An 18121-nucleotide genomic window follows, 5' to 3' on the forward strand; every position below is an offset into this window, starting at 1 on the left:
TAGATAGATAGATAGATAGATAGATAGATAGATAGATAGATAGATAGATAGATGATGGATAAAATCACATTGTGGAAGTACTAGTTTTAATATTAAAAGCATTTATTCAACAGAGAAGCTATGTATCTCAGTGTTTTTTTAAACATCTGGTTTAAACATGTTAGAGCAGAAAAAGGACAGAAGACACTACTAGTGTTATTTCCGCAAATTCATGTGTATTCCTTACTCACATGTTTATTTTACAGATTTCAAAATGATATGGCCACTTTTCCATGAAAATTTTTAGTTTATTGATGATACAATATGACACAGGTTTATATGTGGACTGAGATGAATTGATTATTACTCCTTTTGCCTTATCCAAGTACTTATGATTATCGCTACTTTCACCTTACTGATAAATCAAAGCTTATGTTTAAAATGTAATATGCCATTTCTTTTGGGGGGGGATAAGAAAACTGGAAAGTTTGGCAGAAATAATAGACCAACATCTCACACAATATCCAAGATAAATTCTAAATGGCTACATCATTTAATGAAAATTAGAGGAACAAGAAAGACTTTTCTCACCTATGATAGGGGAAGACTTAGAGACTTAACAAGATATACGGAGGATCAGAGGAGAAAAAAATGAATAAATTTGACTGCATTAAATGCAAAAGTTCTCACTCAAAATCAATGTAGTTAAAATTAGATAAAAAAAAAATACCTGGGGAGAGGGTGTGCATTTGCCACATTTTTTTTTAGTCTCTTATCTTAGATCTACAAGCAGCTGATTCAAATATATAAGATTAAGACATCCTACAGCATATACTGGTCAGCCAGGTGGTGAAGTGGATAGAGTGCTAGGCCTGAAGTCAGTAAAACTCATCTTCTTGAGTTTAAATCTGACCTCTAGCTATGTGATCCTGGGAAAGTCACTTAACTCTGTTTGCCTCAGTTCCTTATCTGTAAAATGAGCTGGAGAAGGAACCAGCAACACACTCCAGAATCTTTGCCAATAAAATCCCAAATGACATCATGAAGAGTCAGACATGATTGAAAAAAAAAAACAACAGTAGTATATAATTGGTCAGATATAAACAGACAGTTTTCAAAAAACATAAATACAAACTTTTAACAACCATATTAAAAAAATTCAAATCATTAATTGAGAAATGAAAATTAAAGGTACTCTGAGGTTCCATCTCATACCCACTGGATTAGCAAAGATGAAACAATAAAAAGGTAACTTTTGAAGGGGTTGTGGGAAATCACGAAATATAATGCATTATTGATTGAGTTTTGAATTTGTCCAGTCAAACTTGAATTATAGCAGTTCTTTTTGTAGTAGCAAAAATAAATTAAAAAAAAAAACACAATCCTGGAAACAAAGGGGAAAAACTATTGTAGAATAGCTAAAGAATTTATGGTAAATAAATGTAATGAAATATAATTGCATAATAAATGATGAGATAGATACTTTTTGAGAAAACTGTGAAGACCTATATGAAATGGTGCTGAATGAATGATCAGACCCAGAACAATGTGCAGCATAACAACACTATAAATAAAAATAATCTTGTAATACTATAGAAATTTGATAAATGCAATAAAAATAAAATAAAACAATTTCATAGAACCAAAGATGAATCATGTGACCCACCATTGGACATAGAGTTACTGGACTCAAAAACATAATGGGACATGACCAATGCAAGAATTTGTTTTATTTCATTACATATATTTTGCAAGAACTTTCTTTTGGTATTTGTTTACATTTAAATAGGAGAAGGCAGGAGGAAGAAATGATGGATGTTAGTTTACATATATATATTTAAACTTATATATATATATTTAAACATATATACATATATGTATTTATAATGTGCACATTCTAAGTTGTTGAGTAATTTTTTGTTTGTTTTCAATTGAAGCATGATGTAAAGTGGTAAGTGAAGGGATCATAATCCCCCATAACATAATTATCCCTAAAAAATTGGAAGAGTTTGATTTGTAAATTTATGGTTGTTTTCCTTTCTTGGGAACCTAAACCTGATAGTGTGTAGGCTAGTTGTGATGAGTTAGCCAGAAAGGAGAATGAAAAGATATCTTCATGCCATGTGTATAAGTATGAAACACTACAATGTTGGTGGAGACATCTCTAGAATGAATTTCACAAAGATTATTAAAGCTTACAATGAAACAGAATGAGTAGTACACCAAAGGAAAAGTGAGGTAAAAAATGAAAAATAATACCAAGAATTAAAAAAAAAATCATTGCTCTAAAGTATCCTAATTTGTCCTCAGCACACAGAAAAAAACCTTCAGAGTGGGTTGTCACCTACTATTTGTTCTAAAATGTAGCATATCTCAAAAGTTGGAGAAACACTGAGAAGACCAGTTTAATGGGGAAAAATTCAACATCTGCTAACTATTGATAATATACACACAGAGAGAAATAAAAAAACAAAAATATTTTTCATGTACAAAGCCATAAAAAATGCTGAAGATTAGAAGATAATCATTTTTTACTTACAAAAATCACTCTTACATTCAAGTTTATATCAAAATGATTGTCAGAAGTCCAGTAATCTACTTCAGATTGTAAAACATACAAGCAAACAAAAAAAAAAATTGGATTTTTTTTTTTATTTCTAGTGGGCTTGGACTTCTTTTCCCAAGTGAGGGAATGATGAACTATGATAAACACATTGATATATAGAGAAGCTCTGCTTTTTTTTTTCTGGAATTAAAGAAGTTCTTAAGTGGAGGTGTAATTGAAGTGAACTTTGACCATGCCAAAAGTTCCCAAAGTTTAAGAAACTGACTTATTAGATTGAGATAAACACAATTCAGTGGAAATATAGTCCAGAGAACTATACTTAGAGAGATGGACTATACATCAAAGTCACATCCAATATCCAATATTATAAAACTGAGGTTTCATGAAAAATTAAAGTATATCTTAAAATTTTGAGAACACCATGACAAAACATGTAAAAGAAATGGTTGTAGCACATTGAGAATTTATTGCATATTTATAAAATAAAAGATATAAAAGTATTGTAAAATGTATTACATATATAGAGAGGCAGCTACCAACTACATTTGTTAGAATGCTGGGCCTGAGGTCAGGCTGACTTAAGTTCATATTCAGCCTCAGACACTTACTAGTTATGTGACCCTGGGCTAGTCATTTAATGTCTTTGCCTCAGTTTTTTCAGCTATAAAATGAGAAAGATAATAGGACCTACCTCACAAAGTTGTTATGGGGATTAAATGAGTTAATATTTATAAAGCATTTAGCACAGTGTGTGACACATTGTTGGCACTTTGTAAATGTTTATCCCCTTCCCCTTCCCTACATACAAATACATTTAATTACTTTAATTTGATCCAATAATTTAAATGCCATTCTACTTACTAGTGAGAACGTTTTCTACTTACCACCTGACCTCCTTGTCATGGGTGATAATATCAATATTTGGTTTTTCTGACTTACACCCCAAACTTGGAGCAGCAAGTGTTTTTTTCCACATCAATATATTATGTGAAAGGTACAGGATATTTTTTAATGGCTTATTGCTTTTTATCTATTAAAATTTGATTTATTATATGTTTAGCATACTTTAGAAAGCATAGGGAAATAATAATGCCAGGTGTTGATTGTGTTTGTGAGGTCTCATTTTTCCATGTACTGATGCTAATTGAATTATTAGGGTCTTTCCCAAAAATTATCTGAAGGTGTATACTCTTCATTGTATTAAAAAAAAAACAGTGGGTGGTATGTCATGACAGAAAGTGAAAAAGTTTAACTATCACATAAAACAAATATACATCTATAGCCCAACAAAAGACAAAATTAGTTAACGACATTTATGGAACACCCACTATGAGTGAAACACTGCTCTAAGGATATCTATTGTCTGCTTTCTCTTATGGTCAGGACTGGTTAGGGTAGCAAGAGTAGCCTGATGTTGCTGGAACTGCAAATCTCTGAATGAATATAACTTCTTTTTTTCCCTTTTTTTCTTTATTTTTTAGTTTTCAACATTCACTTCCATAAGATTTTGGGTTTTATATTTTGTCCCTTTCCCACTTCTCTCTCCTCATCTGAAAACTGTGTACAATCTGATATAGGCTTTACACATACATTCATTTTAAGCATATTTTTCCATTAGTCATTATGTAAAGAACAATTAGAACTAATGAGAGGAACCACAAGAACAAAGCAATAAAACAAAATAACAAAGGAAAAAGAAAGCAAATAGTTTGCTTCCATCTGCATTCAGAATCCATATTTCTTTCTCTGCATGTAGATAGTAATTTCCATCATGAGTCTTTTCCAGTTGCCTTAGATTCTTGCATTGCTATGAAGAGCTAAGTCTATCAAAGTCGGTCAACCCATAATGTGGCTGTTACTATGTACGATGTTCTCCTGGTTCTGCTCAATTCACTCTGCATCAGTTCATGTAAGTCTTTCCAAGTTTTTTTTTTTTTGAAATCTGCCTGCTCATCATTTCTTATACTACAATAGCATTCCAATACATTCATATACCACAACTTGTTCAGGCATTCCCCAATTGATGGGCATCCCCTCAATTTCCAATTTTTTGCCACCACAAAAAGTGCTGCTATAAATATTTTTGTACATGTGTGTCCTTTTTCTCATTTTTTATGATTTCTTTGGGATATAGCCCTAGAAGTGCTATTGCTGGATCAAAGGGTATGCACAATTTTATAGCCCTTTGGGCATAGTTCCAAATTGCTCTCCAAAATGGTTGGATCATTTCACAACTCTACCAACAATGTAGTAGTGTTCGAATTTTCCCACATTTTCTCCAACATATATCATTTTCCTGTTTTGTCATGTTAGCCAATGTGATAAGTGTGATGTGGTACCTCAAAGTTGTTTTGATTTGCATTTTTCTAATCAATAGTGATTTAGAACACTTTTTCATATGACTATAGATAACTTTAGTTTCTTCTTCTGAGAACTGTCTGTTCATATCCTTTGACCATTTATCAATTGGGGAATGACTTGCATTCTTATAAATTTGATTCAATTTTCTATGTATGTATGTATATATATATATATGTACATATATATTTAGAAATGGGGCCTTTGTCAGAAATACTGGTTGTAAAATGGATGTAATTTCTAAGATGGCATAGAGAAGCTGTTGAAGAACACAGAACATAGTATGCATCTTTTCTATTTAGACATTACTCTGAATACCTTCTTGGTGTTAGGAAAAAAAAGTTTTCTTAAAAACCATTCTAAAGGAATGTCTTATGGCCAGTAACTGGAATATATGTGGATTGTACAGCACTTTTTGATCAGTCAAACAGCTGGTAAACACATTAGAAGATACATTAACTCTTTCAGGCCACTGGGGAACAGTTTGGCTTACTAAACTACTAGTCCTAATTTACTAAATGGTAACACAGTGACCTGAAAGAATTAATGTGTTACAAAGGAGTGTCAGGGAGCAGCAAACATGACAAGAATATATTTTCTTTTAATGAGTATATTCAAAAGATATCATCTATCAGAAAGCAAGCATACATTTTATATGAAGTGGATTAAGGGAATATTAATTTACATCATCAACCTTGACTTAGAGATTCTATCAGATACTGAAGGGCATTGTCATTTCAAATTAGTTAGGCAATTTTCTCCACTTTTTTGTCCTTTGATTGATTCTTCAAAGTTAAGGCAAATTCCTCTTCATTTCATCTCCTGTTTATACTTATTCATCTAGGCATATTGCTGATGTTTTTGGATTGGGTTTATTACTTGTTCATTTATCTTCTGGTTCTGATCTATGTTAATATTATCTATTTTTTTATTTTGATGCTCATAGATGTTTATTATAGTTTCTTACTGAAAGCAATTCTCAAGTTTTGACATTTCATCCCAATTATGTTTCTGGACAATATTACCTCAACTCTATTCAGTTTCTATTTTTGATTTGATTTATGTGCAGTAAAAGGAAGATCATGGATTTTTTTAATCTTTCACCAGCAGTAGCCTGGTAATTTTTTTCTTTCTTTTTTTCAATTTCTTTTTTAATTTTTAGTTTTCAATATTCATTTCCACAAGATTTTAAGTTCCAAATTTTCTCCCCATCCTTCCCCTCTCCTCACCCCATGAGGGCCTGCATTCTGATTCCCCCTTCATCCAATCAATTATCCCTTCTATTACTCTCCCTGCCCTTCTCTTATCCCCTTCCCCTTCTGTTTTCCTACAGGGCAAAACAGATTTCTATACACCTTTGCCTGTGTATCTTATTTCCCAGTTGCATTCAGAAACAATTTCTAGATTCTGTTTCTAAAACTTTGAGTTCCAAATCCTCTCCCGTCCTGCCTCCCCACCCATCCTCATTAAGAAGACAAGCAATTTAATATAGGTTATACATGTGAAGTCATGCAAATATTTCCATAATAGTCATGTTGTGAAAAAACTAACTATAATTAACCCCTGAAAGCCCAGAAAATATCACCCAGCTGAACCAGAAAAAGATGGGGTGCAGCAGCCCAGTAGCCCAGGTAGCTTGAGGAATTAACTGAAAAGGCCCTTCTAACCTCAGAGGAAGGCGAGCAGTACAGAATGAGAGGCATCCCAGCAAGCTTTGCCCCACCTCAGCATACCAGGAAGAGATCCTGAAGCCCAGGTGGTGGAGCAGGCAAACAGCAACACCTGGACCCTCAGTGCTTCATTGAGGGTGGGGGAACTGGTGGAAACCAGCTCAGAAAATCACCTGGTGCCTCAACATTCTACAGCAACTGGCTCTCCCAGGGCCTCAGCAAAACTAAGGCAAGCAGTGCTCCAAGGGGCCCCAGGTGTATAAACACCCTACAACATCCATCTGAAAGGAGCTGAAGAAAGCAAAAGAAAGGAAAGGCCTGGGTGAGCAGGAAATCTCCAGGAGCCACACTACCCAATCCTGCCCCTAGAGTTCCAGTGTTGCTGGTTCCAGTCCAACACCAGGTAAGAATCCTACAGCCTCCAACTGCCAACATTGGAGGCCCCAGTACACAAAGCCATTGACCAGGCCCTAGGCTCCCAACACAAGAAGCTTAGGTCAGTGCCCTCTGCTCCCCAATAGGAGAGCCCAACCTTTTTAAAGGCCAGGAAATAAGCAAACACCATGAGCAAAAAAAAAAAAAAAAAGGAGAGATGTTTACTGTTTTCCTGGCTAGTGTTCTGGTCTATCAGTGACCACAAGTACTCTTTTCTACCATGGAAATGAGAAGAGGGTTCCCTCTCCACTGCTGCCACAAGCTCTGCTATGCCAGTGTTCCTTCTTTCCCCAAGGCTGCCACCCAGGACTGGGATCCAGATCCAACCATGAGCAAAGCAAGAGAATCCTGCTTCAGTACCAGCAAAGAGATCACTGCAATCCCCCTCTCTCCAGCCACTTGATCCCCACACCATCTGTGGCCCAAGAGCTCTTGAAGTAGCTGCTGCCACTGTGGCTGCAGCCCTGGGGCTTCACTAAGGCCAGGGCCTGACCATGCATCTCTTTCACCCAGGTCCATCAGATCATTCTCACTGTTCTTCTCAGTTGTCTTTGGTGTTTGTGGGTTGAGAAGTCTGGAAATCTCCACATATTCCTTTGATTCAGTCCCATGAGGCCTGCTCCAGGTTTGCTGTGTCCAGGTCTTTGCCAGCATGGCTTATGCTGAATTATACTCCTCTCTCAGCCTGGTGCAACAGACCTTTCCCATCAACCATCCACATTGTTTTGGACTGGAAAATTTGTTTAACTCTGCCTTTTTATGGGTTTTGCTGCTTTAGAACTTGTTCGGAGTCATTTTTACAAGTATTTGGAGGGGTTTGGAGGGGGGAGTTTAAGCGAGTCTCTGCTTTTACTCCACCATCTTATGGATTTGTTTTTTGTTTACAAAATATTAAATTAGGGTTATTACATGAGGATTTCTAGAATTGTTTTCTTTAGGAATAATTGAACAAACAGTTTTGTGAACTATTTTGCTCTTTTTCCTTACCTTCTTCCCTTGTTATATTCTTTTAACAAATCATCACAGGACATTTTTAACATAAGAAGTATATGCTAATATTCATGTTGCACAGAAAGATCTTTATTTCATTACTTTGTCACTCACATGATCAAAAGCTTTCGATAGTTTGCTAGGATAAATGGCATTTAAGGATCCCCATGATTTGGCCCATTTCCAGCATTATTACACACTTTTCTTCCATGTGAATACTGGTCATATGGACTATTTTGCCTGACTAGTATTTGTACAACCAGACATAGCTGAACACACTGTATACTGACCCTGACATTATGATGTAATTTTTGTCCTCTTTGAGCATGAAGGACAAGCAACATGTTAATACTCTATCTCAAACCAATTTCTCTTTTCATAAGCTCCTAAACATGCTTTGAAATGTTATGCCCCTATAATTTGGTTATGCCTGTTAGTCAACATGAAATGGCCTCCCTATTTATCTCCATCTTGAAATTTCTAGTCATTGATTAAAGCTCAGTTCTAGTGTTATTTTCTGCAATATACTTTTACTAAACAACTAAGTTAAAATTAATTTCTAAAAAAAGAAAATGTGATAGGTGATATCTCCCTTCTCTGAAATTGTGGAACCAGTGTGTGAGTGTGTGTGTGTGTGTGTGTGTGTGTGTGTGTGTGTGTTTACCATATATATGACCTTTATTACATCATATATTATAATTATTTCTGTAAATTCAAATATCTTTTTCCTCTCCTACTAGATTGTTAGTTCCAGAAAAGACTGAATCTAATGCATGTTTTTATCTTCTATATCATGTAACACATTATCTAACAGAATATTTTTAAATGGATTAATCTTTCAATGAATCTGTGATTATCTGTATAGGATACCTTTAAAAATATAGGACTATATTTACTTGATGTCAAAACATTGAGATTCAAATCAGGAGGCTCAACTAATCATCTGAGGGCTTAATTTGTCTAATACCAAGCACCTAGAAGACTTTTTTCCCCTTTTTTGTCTAAACTTTTGGCTATTACAACTGCCTTTTAAAGGTATTTTAAAAATGGGATTTTATTGTGCTAGGAGGAAATCAAAGAAATTTGGGAAGACATATATGAACTCATGTAATGTACAGTAGTCAGAACCAGGACAACAATACCCCCAATTATTGCAATAATTTAAATGAAAAGAAGAACCAAAAACAAAATAGAAGCTGGATACCATAAAATTATACTAAGTCAGTGTATTACCAAAGAAGAGATATAAAAAGGCTTTTCTCTTCTTCACAAAGTTCACCATTTCTAGTGTAGAACATAGTGCCATGTTTACTTGATGTGTTGGTAAGTTTTGCAAAACTTTTTTTAGCATGTTTTTTTTTTTTATTCAAGGTATGAATCTCTGGGAAGAGGAAATAGAGGAGACATACTGGGAGACGTAGGAAAGGTAAAAACAAAAAATGTCACTTTTTTAAAAATGTAAGAAATTGAGGAATTGATTTTTCCCCTCAAGAGATTTAGTCACAGATGATGAGCTTTTAATGTGTTAACAAGATGCAAATAATATTCTGATCTCTTAAAAGAGTCTGAATACTATTTATTGATGAAACAGAAGGAAATGACTTAAATGGATGAAGAAAATAATGTCCATGACTTTGTCAGATTTAAACAGCTAAATCTTGTAAGGCAATAGTTCATATGATAGAGACAGTTATGTTGAACACTTCTATATGTATACCAAACTGATCACAAGGTAGGCAGGGAGGGCAGTCCTACCCCACCACTCTTTGCCCATGTTACTTTAATGCAGAGGTGCTCAATCAGTAAAAGAAACTACACAGAGAAGAGACATACAATCCAGGAAAACATAGGTACAGAGGGGACATCATCCAAGGGAGAAAGCAGTTTTCAGGAGTTGGCTCTCTAGAAGCAAAGGAGCAAGCAGATCATGGACTCAAGAGGGATAACACTGGCAATCAAAGGTACAAATCCAAAGAGAAACATGCCCTGGAATTCCAGCTGAGCCAACCATCCAGAAAAGATGGATTTTCTGAGTGGGGAGCTTTGCCTCTCTTATTTCCACCCAGTTGAGAAAGCTCTGCCCTCTGGAGACAAACAGAACAAGCCTAATCCCTCTTCCACCTGAGAGTCCTTCAAATGGTGACTATCATCACCTGTCACTAAGTTTCCTTCAGGCTAAGCATCCCTACTGTCTTCATATGATTCTCATATGGAATCATTTCAAGGCCCTTCACCATCTTGTTTTCTCTACTTCACTTATCAATGTCTTTAAAAATTGGTACTCAAAACTAACAAAATAATCTGGATGTGGTTTGGTAAGTGTAGAATGAAATGAAATCACCTCACTCCTTATCTTGGACCATTTGACCATCAAAGGTATACCACAATACACAAAAATAATAACATTAGCATATTTTAGCTTTAGTTTAATAATTATTCTTTCTGTCATCAAAAACTCTATAATATACAGCACTTTGAACTGTCAAAGTACTATGCTTAAGTGAACTACAATTATATTTCTTTTAAAATAATTATTTAATTTCAAATACTTTTTATTTAGTCCCAAATTTTCTCCCTCCCTCCCACCTCTCCCTAATCCACTGAGAAGGCAAATAATATGACATCAATTATACAAAGGAAATCAGGTAAAGCATATTTCCATATTACCCATATAACCAAAAAAGGAAGAACAATAAAGTGAGAAAATAATACTTCAATTTGCACTCAGAGTACATCATTTCTCTCTCTGGGTTGTATAGCACTATTTTTTTTTTATCATGAGTCCTTTGACATTGTCTTGTTTTGTTGATCTTCATTAAAATATTGGTATTACTATGTACAACAATCTATTCTGATTCCCTCCCTTTGCACCAAATGTTTCATCTTTTGGCTCTGGACATTTTCTCTGCTTGTCCTATTCCAGGAATACTTTCCCTCCTCAATTGCACCTTCTGACTAACTTGGATTCTTTTAAGTCACAACTAAAATTCTATTTTTAACATGGAGACTTTCCTAAATCCTCTTAATTCTAGTTATTACCCTCTGTTAATTATTTCATGTTTATCTCATATATATATCTTGCTTTTTGTACCTACATGTGTGTATGTATGTATATGTGTGTATCTATATGTGTCTTGGTGTGTTTTGCATGTTGTTTCCCTCATAAGATTGCAAGCTCTTTGAGATCAGGAATATTATTTGCCTCTTTTTATATTTTCAGTGCATAGCACAGTGCCTGGTATATAATAGCAGAAACATAATAAATGTTTATTAATTAATTGATTATATATGTTGGGGTATGAGATAAAGGTAAATGAATCATTAACGTTGTTTATTATTGTATCTCCTACAACATGTTATCTTCACATAGTAAGTACCAAAGTGACAGGGCCTGGACCTGTGATTTCATTTGCATAGGAAATTAGCTCTTTCTGAGGAAATCACTTCCAGCAAAGCAGGTGGGCACCTTAACAGAGCTGCCTAGAGTGCTGAGTGGTTAATTGACTTGCTCAGGGTCACAAAGCAATTTATTTAGCAAAAGCAGGACTTGAACCCAAGTTTTTCTGGCTTCAAAACTGTATCCAGTAGGTACATTTGTAAATTAAATTTTATTCCTATCATTAAGAATTTAGGAAGCATCTACTTTGAGGGAAAAGGAACAACATAAATGCAAAATAAATGTAAAGTAATAAGTGGCACTAATAAATGTGGGAATAAAGAAAAGGTTCTTGCAGGAGGTGAGACTTAAATTATGAGTTCCAACAGCCAAAAGTAAAGAGGAAAGAGTATGACAAGTATGTTGGGCAGTCTGAGAAAAGTCTTGGAGTTGGAATATCTTCTTTAGCAAGTAGGCTAATTTGGGTGGAGCATAGAATATTTGAGGGAGAATTAATTGCAGCTCAGGCTGAAAAGTACACTAGAGCCAGATGGTGAAGCATTTTAAATGCCAAAATAATTTGTATTTTAAAATCTGTTGAATGAGTTAGAAGTTAGTAATATAGTGATTTTGATTCATATGTAGCCACAACAATTATCTGTTAAGGTTATATATTATATAAATAATTTAATCCACATTGTGGGTACTAACTCTTAAGGACTACTACATTGAAGTTGTATTAGGCTTTGAATAAAACTAAGGAAATAGTAAGTTCTTCTAAGTATAGTGACCATGACCTCCCTTATCAAAATTGAATATATTTGTACATATACAATTATATATTATATCCTGATACATTAAATTAAAAATAAAAATAACTAATAAGAATAATATCCTGTGCATATTCAGCATGATCCCTATGATAATGGTCTGTAGATTGTGGTGTTTTTGTATAAGTATGTGTGTATGTATGTATATGTATACATGTATGAGTATGTGTGTATATTCTTTTATGACCTATTACCCACTGTTACTTAAACTCTGTAGATTTTTTAAAATTAAGAATTCATTTGTTTTTTAATAGGATGAGGAGTACTCAGGAATTCAGAGATACTGAAATATCATTACTAAGTATGTTAGTTCCTGAAAGAGCATGTTTTATACTTTTTAATCTAAACTTGACTAAAAATGAAGGATTAGTTACTATAAATATTATAGTATTTTGCATTAAATTAACAAATGAAATGCCTTTATAAAAAGGTGGGAGAAACTCATTTCAGAACTGTGGGAAACTTTCTAGAACAGAGTTCTAGGTCTCCAAAAATAGTATGGCACTCTAAAGTACCATGGGGATTATGAGAAAAAAATAAGCTCAGATATCTTCAATAATGTTTTGATTTTCTTTGTACTTCCACCTCTTAGCACAGTGATAGGCAAATAGTGACAATAAATACCTGTATACTGATGGACTGAGATACTAATCCTCAAAGTCACACTTTCAGATAAAATCATAAGTAGTCAAGCACAAGTGGGACAAATTCTTATCCACATCCACTGCTTCTAGTAAGCTGACTGACTGGGATCAGTCTTCAGACTCCTTCCTCTAATCCTCAGGTTAGGCACTGGCTAGTGCCACTGACTGGTGTCTCCATTCTCCCATGAATAAAAAGACAAGATATCTTCTGTCACCCCCCCCCCACCTCAAGATAAATAAAAGAACCACAAAGAACATATGAGGGGAAAAAATAACACATGCATTGGGTACAAAACTCCCCAGAATATGAGAAGTTGTGTGAGTAACTGCATAGAATCTCAGTAATTCTCTTATGCAATAAGCTTCTCTAGCAGAATTGAGGAAGGAAAGATGACTTAAAAGATTATCAGTATCAAACAAGTCTCTGACACTGATCCACATAGCTGCTGGAGATCTGTTTCCCAAGAGGGACCACAGGTGACTATTTAGTCTCAGCTGTACAAATGCATTACTTTTACTGGCCTCTAGCATGCTTTCACCTTCACTTTTGAGCCTTTTTTTTTTTTTGATGACCGTGCTGATGACATGATTCATACTGCAGCTGAGCACACATAGTTCTTGATTTCCAGATTGCTTGCCTTTGTTAACTTTTGTGCAAACCCTAAATAGCTGTAGTGATAATGACAGTTCTACTTTTGCATTTCTTTTTTCATATTTTAATTAGTACCTGATTTATTGAAACAACTCAATATACTGAACTCAAAAGTTCAACAATTTTTGTTGAACAGCATTTTATGTTGATCAACCTAAAGAATCAAATCTGGATGCCTAGAACTAAGATGGTCTCCAAGAAAGACTTGAAAACCAAAGGGCCACATAACTTCCAGCATGAAGACAAATCAACAGGAATGCTCTTGGATATTTTTGGCTTTTTTGCATTTATATTAGCATAATAGACAGCTGTCAACATGTTTGAGCAATTCTTTCGATAAACTTTTTTTTCCCCTAGCCAGAACAGTTAAGCAGTTGACTGACTGAAGGCTTTAGATATAAAATTTCTATTTCCATAAAATTAATAGTGTATTAGAAGTTACCACAAAAGACTACCTTATCATTGAGTAAAACTCATAAGACTTGTGTAACTAGGTCAGGAATGCCTTGTTATTTGATGAGATGCTCATGATCTTTCTTTGTCTGACCTTATTGTAGAAGGAGCATTTCTAGCTTTCAAATAAAAATACAATATCTGGACCCAAATATCCAGAAAGAATGATGCCTGCTTCCACCCCAGATTTTAGGTCTTCAGTAAAGAATCAGGCAATGTATTGTCAGCCTCCTGAAGTTGAGATATTCTAATGGCAGGAATGCCTTAGACACTGAGGGATACAATGATTCACATTTATATGACATTTTATAGTTTGTGAATGTCGGGTTACCTTTCCATAACCTGATTAGGTATTGATGTGTCTGAACTGATCTTTGGATATCATTCATTGAATGTGTGCTTCCTATATTTTTCTGAGACTAAAAGTGATAGCTCCACTCATGTGAGGGATATTAGAAATCACTCTTTTAATTTATATGACATGTGGTGATACCATCTAACTAACTGTGGGTTTTTCTGGGACCATTAAAAATGTAAAATTTACTTCGTTTATGAGGTGCCTTTGTAGAGATTTACTGAAGCTTCCACATCTAAAAGGTCACCTAAGAAATCCACTTAAGTACAGTGTTAAAGCTTTTTGAAGTATAAATAATACAGCATAAATAAATCATGGTTTTAATTGTGTATGAAATTTCTATTTCTGAATAAAAACAGTTGGTGCTGATAAGAAATGCCCTTTAAATAGTCTTGGAATTTCATCACATATCTAGTGTGAATCAGGGATATTAGAAAATATGTATATTTTATACAATTGAACACCAAAGGTGCTGGGGACACAGCAGGCTTCTGGTTAGGGTATTTAGTTATGTGTGCTTTAGTGTCGTGGTAAATTTTATATGAACAAAAATCCCAGCTTGCTGTTTTTTACTAATATCAACCACTTTAATAAGTCCCAGAGGAGCCATTTTAATTACAACATATATTCAAATTCCCAGATGCAGAACAAATTGAAATGCATGTCAGAGTACTTGAATGTGAAATTTCAAGGTGTGAGTTGGTCCAACTTTTACAGAATTCCACAATTTTTACTGCTAATCTTCTGAAGAAAAATTGCTATTTCCAGTTTTTCACAACCAACTCACTCTTCAATCCCTTGTTGTCTTATTTCTGCTTTCACCCCTGCCCTGAAACTGCTTTCTCAAAAGTCATGAATTTTTTTAATGATAAAATTGTGATGGCTATTATTAATTCATTTTAATCCAATTCTGTGAACATTTAAGGTAAGTACCTTCACTGTGCCCAGCATAGTGTTAAAAAGACAAAAATGAAATAAAATTAAGGTAAATGAGACCAAAACATGCACTTAAATATGTATGTATATGTAATATATGTGCATATATACACATATGTGTATATACATACATATGCATACAAAATGCAAAATACAAGCAAAATAATTTTAAAAGGGACAATGTGGTAATAATTGTGGAACAAAAAATACATAATGTAAGAGGAAGGATATCAGCAGAACTTCTCTGAAAGAAGCTATCAATTTTACAATGTAAAAATAGAATGTTAAATACAAGTTAATGTACAGGGAACAGCTAGCAGAGAAGCCATATTAGACAAGAGAATACATGAGGAGAAGCAATATACAATAAGACTAGAAAGAGGTGGGTGGGAACCAGATTGTGAAGAAATTTAAATTCCACTCAAAACTCTGTGGTTTATCCTACAGGCAATAGGGAAACATTGAAGATTTTTTAGTATAGAGGTGATGTGCTCAGACCTGAGTTTTAGGAATAACATTTTTGTAAATGTGGAGAGGACAGATAGGAGACGAGAGAAACTGGAGTCAAGAAACCCGAATAGGAGCTATTATAATAGGTCAGATAGGAAGAGTAGAGTACCCAGACAAGAGTAGAGAGTTAGGTACTAGAGATGTTGTGAAAGTAGGATCAAGAAATGTGGCAATTGATTGAATATGGGGAACGAAGGAAAGGGAAGAGTAAAGGATTCATTCTCTAAATACTGTGTATATAATCTGACATGGATTATCATTTCTTCCTTCATATTCTATCTTTTGAATTTTATGACAATTTGCTATCTTTAATTTGCTCATACCGAAATAAAGTATTCTGTGTCACTTTAACTGATTAATCTACCCTACATCTTATTAATACAGTTATTTGTCAGGGCATGCTTTATGTATGCATTTATTTATGTATGTTTATATACACAATTATAATGGTGATATTAATCCTGCCTTCCTTCCTTCCTTTCTCCTGCTTATCTCTCTCTGTCTCTCTCTTTTGTCTTTCAGTCTATCTGTCTCTCTCTCTCTCCCTGTCTTCTCCTTTCCATTATATGTTATGATTTAGTCATTTTTCTGGCTTTTCTTGGAATGTACTTGAGTGGTTTGCAATTTCCTTCTCCAGCTCATTTTACACATAAGAAAACTGAGGTAAACAAAATTAAGTAAATTGTCCAGCATCACACATCTAGTAAGTTTCTGAGGTCAGGTTTGAACTTGGGTCCTCCTGATTCTAGGCCCAATGTGCTATCATGCACATGTGATTGTAGTTGTTGTATTTTTTCCCCCAGATCTCACTTACCTCTGTATCCATTCATATGTTTTCCTATTCTTATTTGAAGTTTTCATTTTTATCATTTGTTAAAGCATAACTTGTTGATTTTAATCTCAATTTTACAAATGAGGAAAGTGAAATTGAAGCTTGTAAAGGATAAATGAATTTATGAGTCACCCTAGATACTAGTGCTAGATCAAGGGATTAAATAAATACTTACTCCAGGTTTGGTTATTTATCGTGCTGCTTCTGATTTCCACCCTAGACACTACTGATAGCTTTTCTATTCAATGTATATGTTAGACAATATCACAACCCTGGTCAAATATATTCAATGACTTACCATTGCTAACAGGATAAAGCCTAAACTCCTTAACCTAGCATTTTCAAGACCTTTGTTATGGTTGCAACCCACTTTGCCTGGTTTAATTTATATAATGTTCAATTATCTATAATCTAGATGAGCTGTATTATGTACTGCTTCTTATGTATATCCAGTAGTGTGCTAGAAAATGTTTAACAACCAACTCTCTGAGTGAGGGTGGGGAATGTATGCAGAACATACTTTTAAATTTAATCTGCATTGTTAAATTTTATGCATCACTATCATTTCTGACACAATTACAGTGTGATAAAAGCTATTCTTGTGTTTTATATCCAAATGAATGAGAACATATCTATAATATTTAATAATTCAAAAGTTTTATCTTCTGGGTAACATGGTTTATAGACATCACATGGCATATTTTAGCATGTTTGAAAACCATTTTCATTCAGGGGTTTAAAATGAGTGAATTTTCTAATTTCATACTAATAAACTTTTCTAACAGAATAATTCCCATTACAATTATATAAGAAATTCCTGCCATAAGTCATATTGTTATTATATTTTGGACAATTTTTACTGTTAAATTACAATAAGGAAATTCTATTAAGATGGTCTAGAAATATTGAGTTTTTTGTATATTTGAATTTCATTTTAAGAAAAGTAGCTACTTTTTTTGTAAACTATTTCAGTAGTTTATATTTTCATTTTATTTTGCCAAGATTTTACTCAGAACTGGTAGACTAAACCTTGCTCCTTTTGGCTGAACTGCATTTAAGCCCTTAAAGGTAAACAACATCTGCCTACAGCCTTAAATATTTTCATGCTTACCAGTCATCATTGACCTACCAAGTAACTGTTCGATTCATGATTGATGCAAATAATATTGTTTTCTGTAGATGGACAAAGATTTTTTAAATCTTTTTCTAAGTTTTCTAAATGAGTCCCCCTGTAGTTCTCCTATTGATTGCAGATTGAGTTATGTTCATTTCTTAAAATAAGCTCTCATGAATCTGATTTTAAGATCATTTTAGAACTTCATTCATTCAGTTGGAAGAGACCTTAAATATTATCTAATATAATCCCCTGAAATTACAGGTGAGAGAAATTAGAAGGAAGGCAGTAGCAGGAAGGACATGGATCAGTACAAGTATCTTTCCCTAAGTCACGTAAGTACTAACTGAAAGCATTAGGATTCAAATACAGGTCCTTTGACTCTAAATCTAGCATTCTAAATACAGCTGAGTCTGTAGCA

Source organism: Vombatus ursinus, unplaced genomic scaffold (assembly GCF_900497805.2).
Source record: "Vombatus ursinus unplaced genomic scaffold, bare-nosed wombat genome assembly UNPS02009835.1, whole genome shotgun sequence".
NCBI classification, from domain to species: Eukaryota; Metazoa; Chordata; class Mammalia; order Diprotodontia; family Vombatidae; genus Vombatus; species Vombatus ursinus.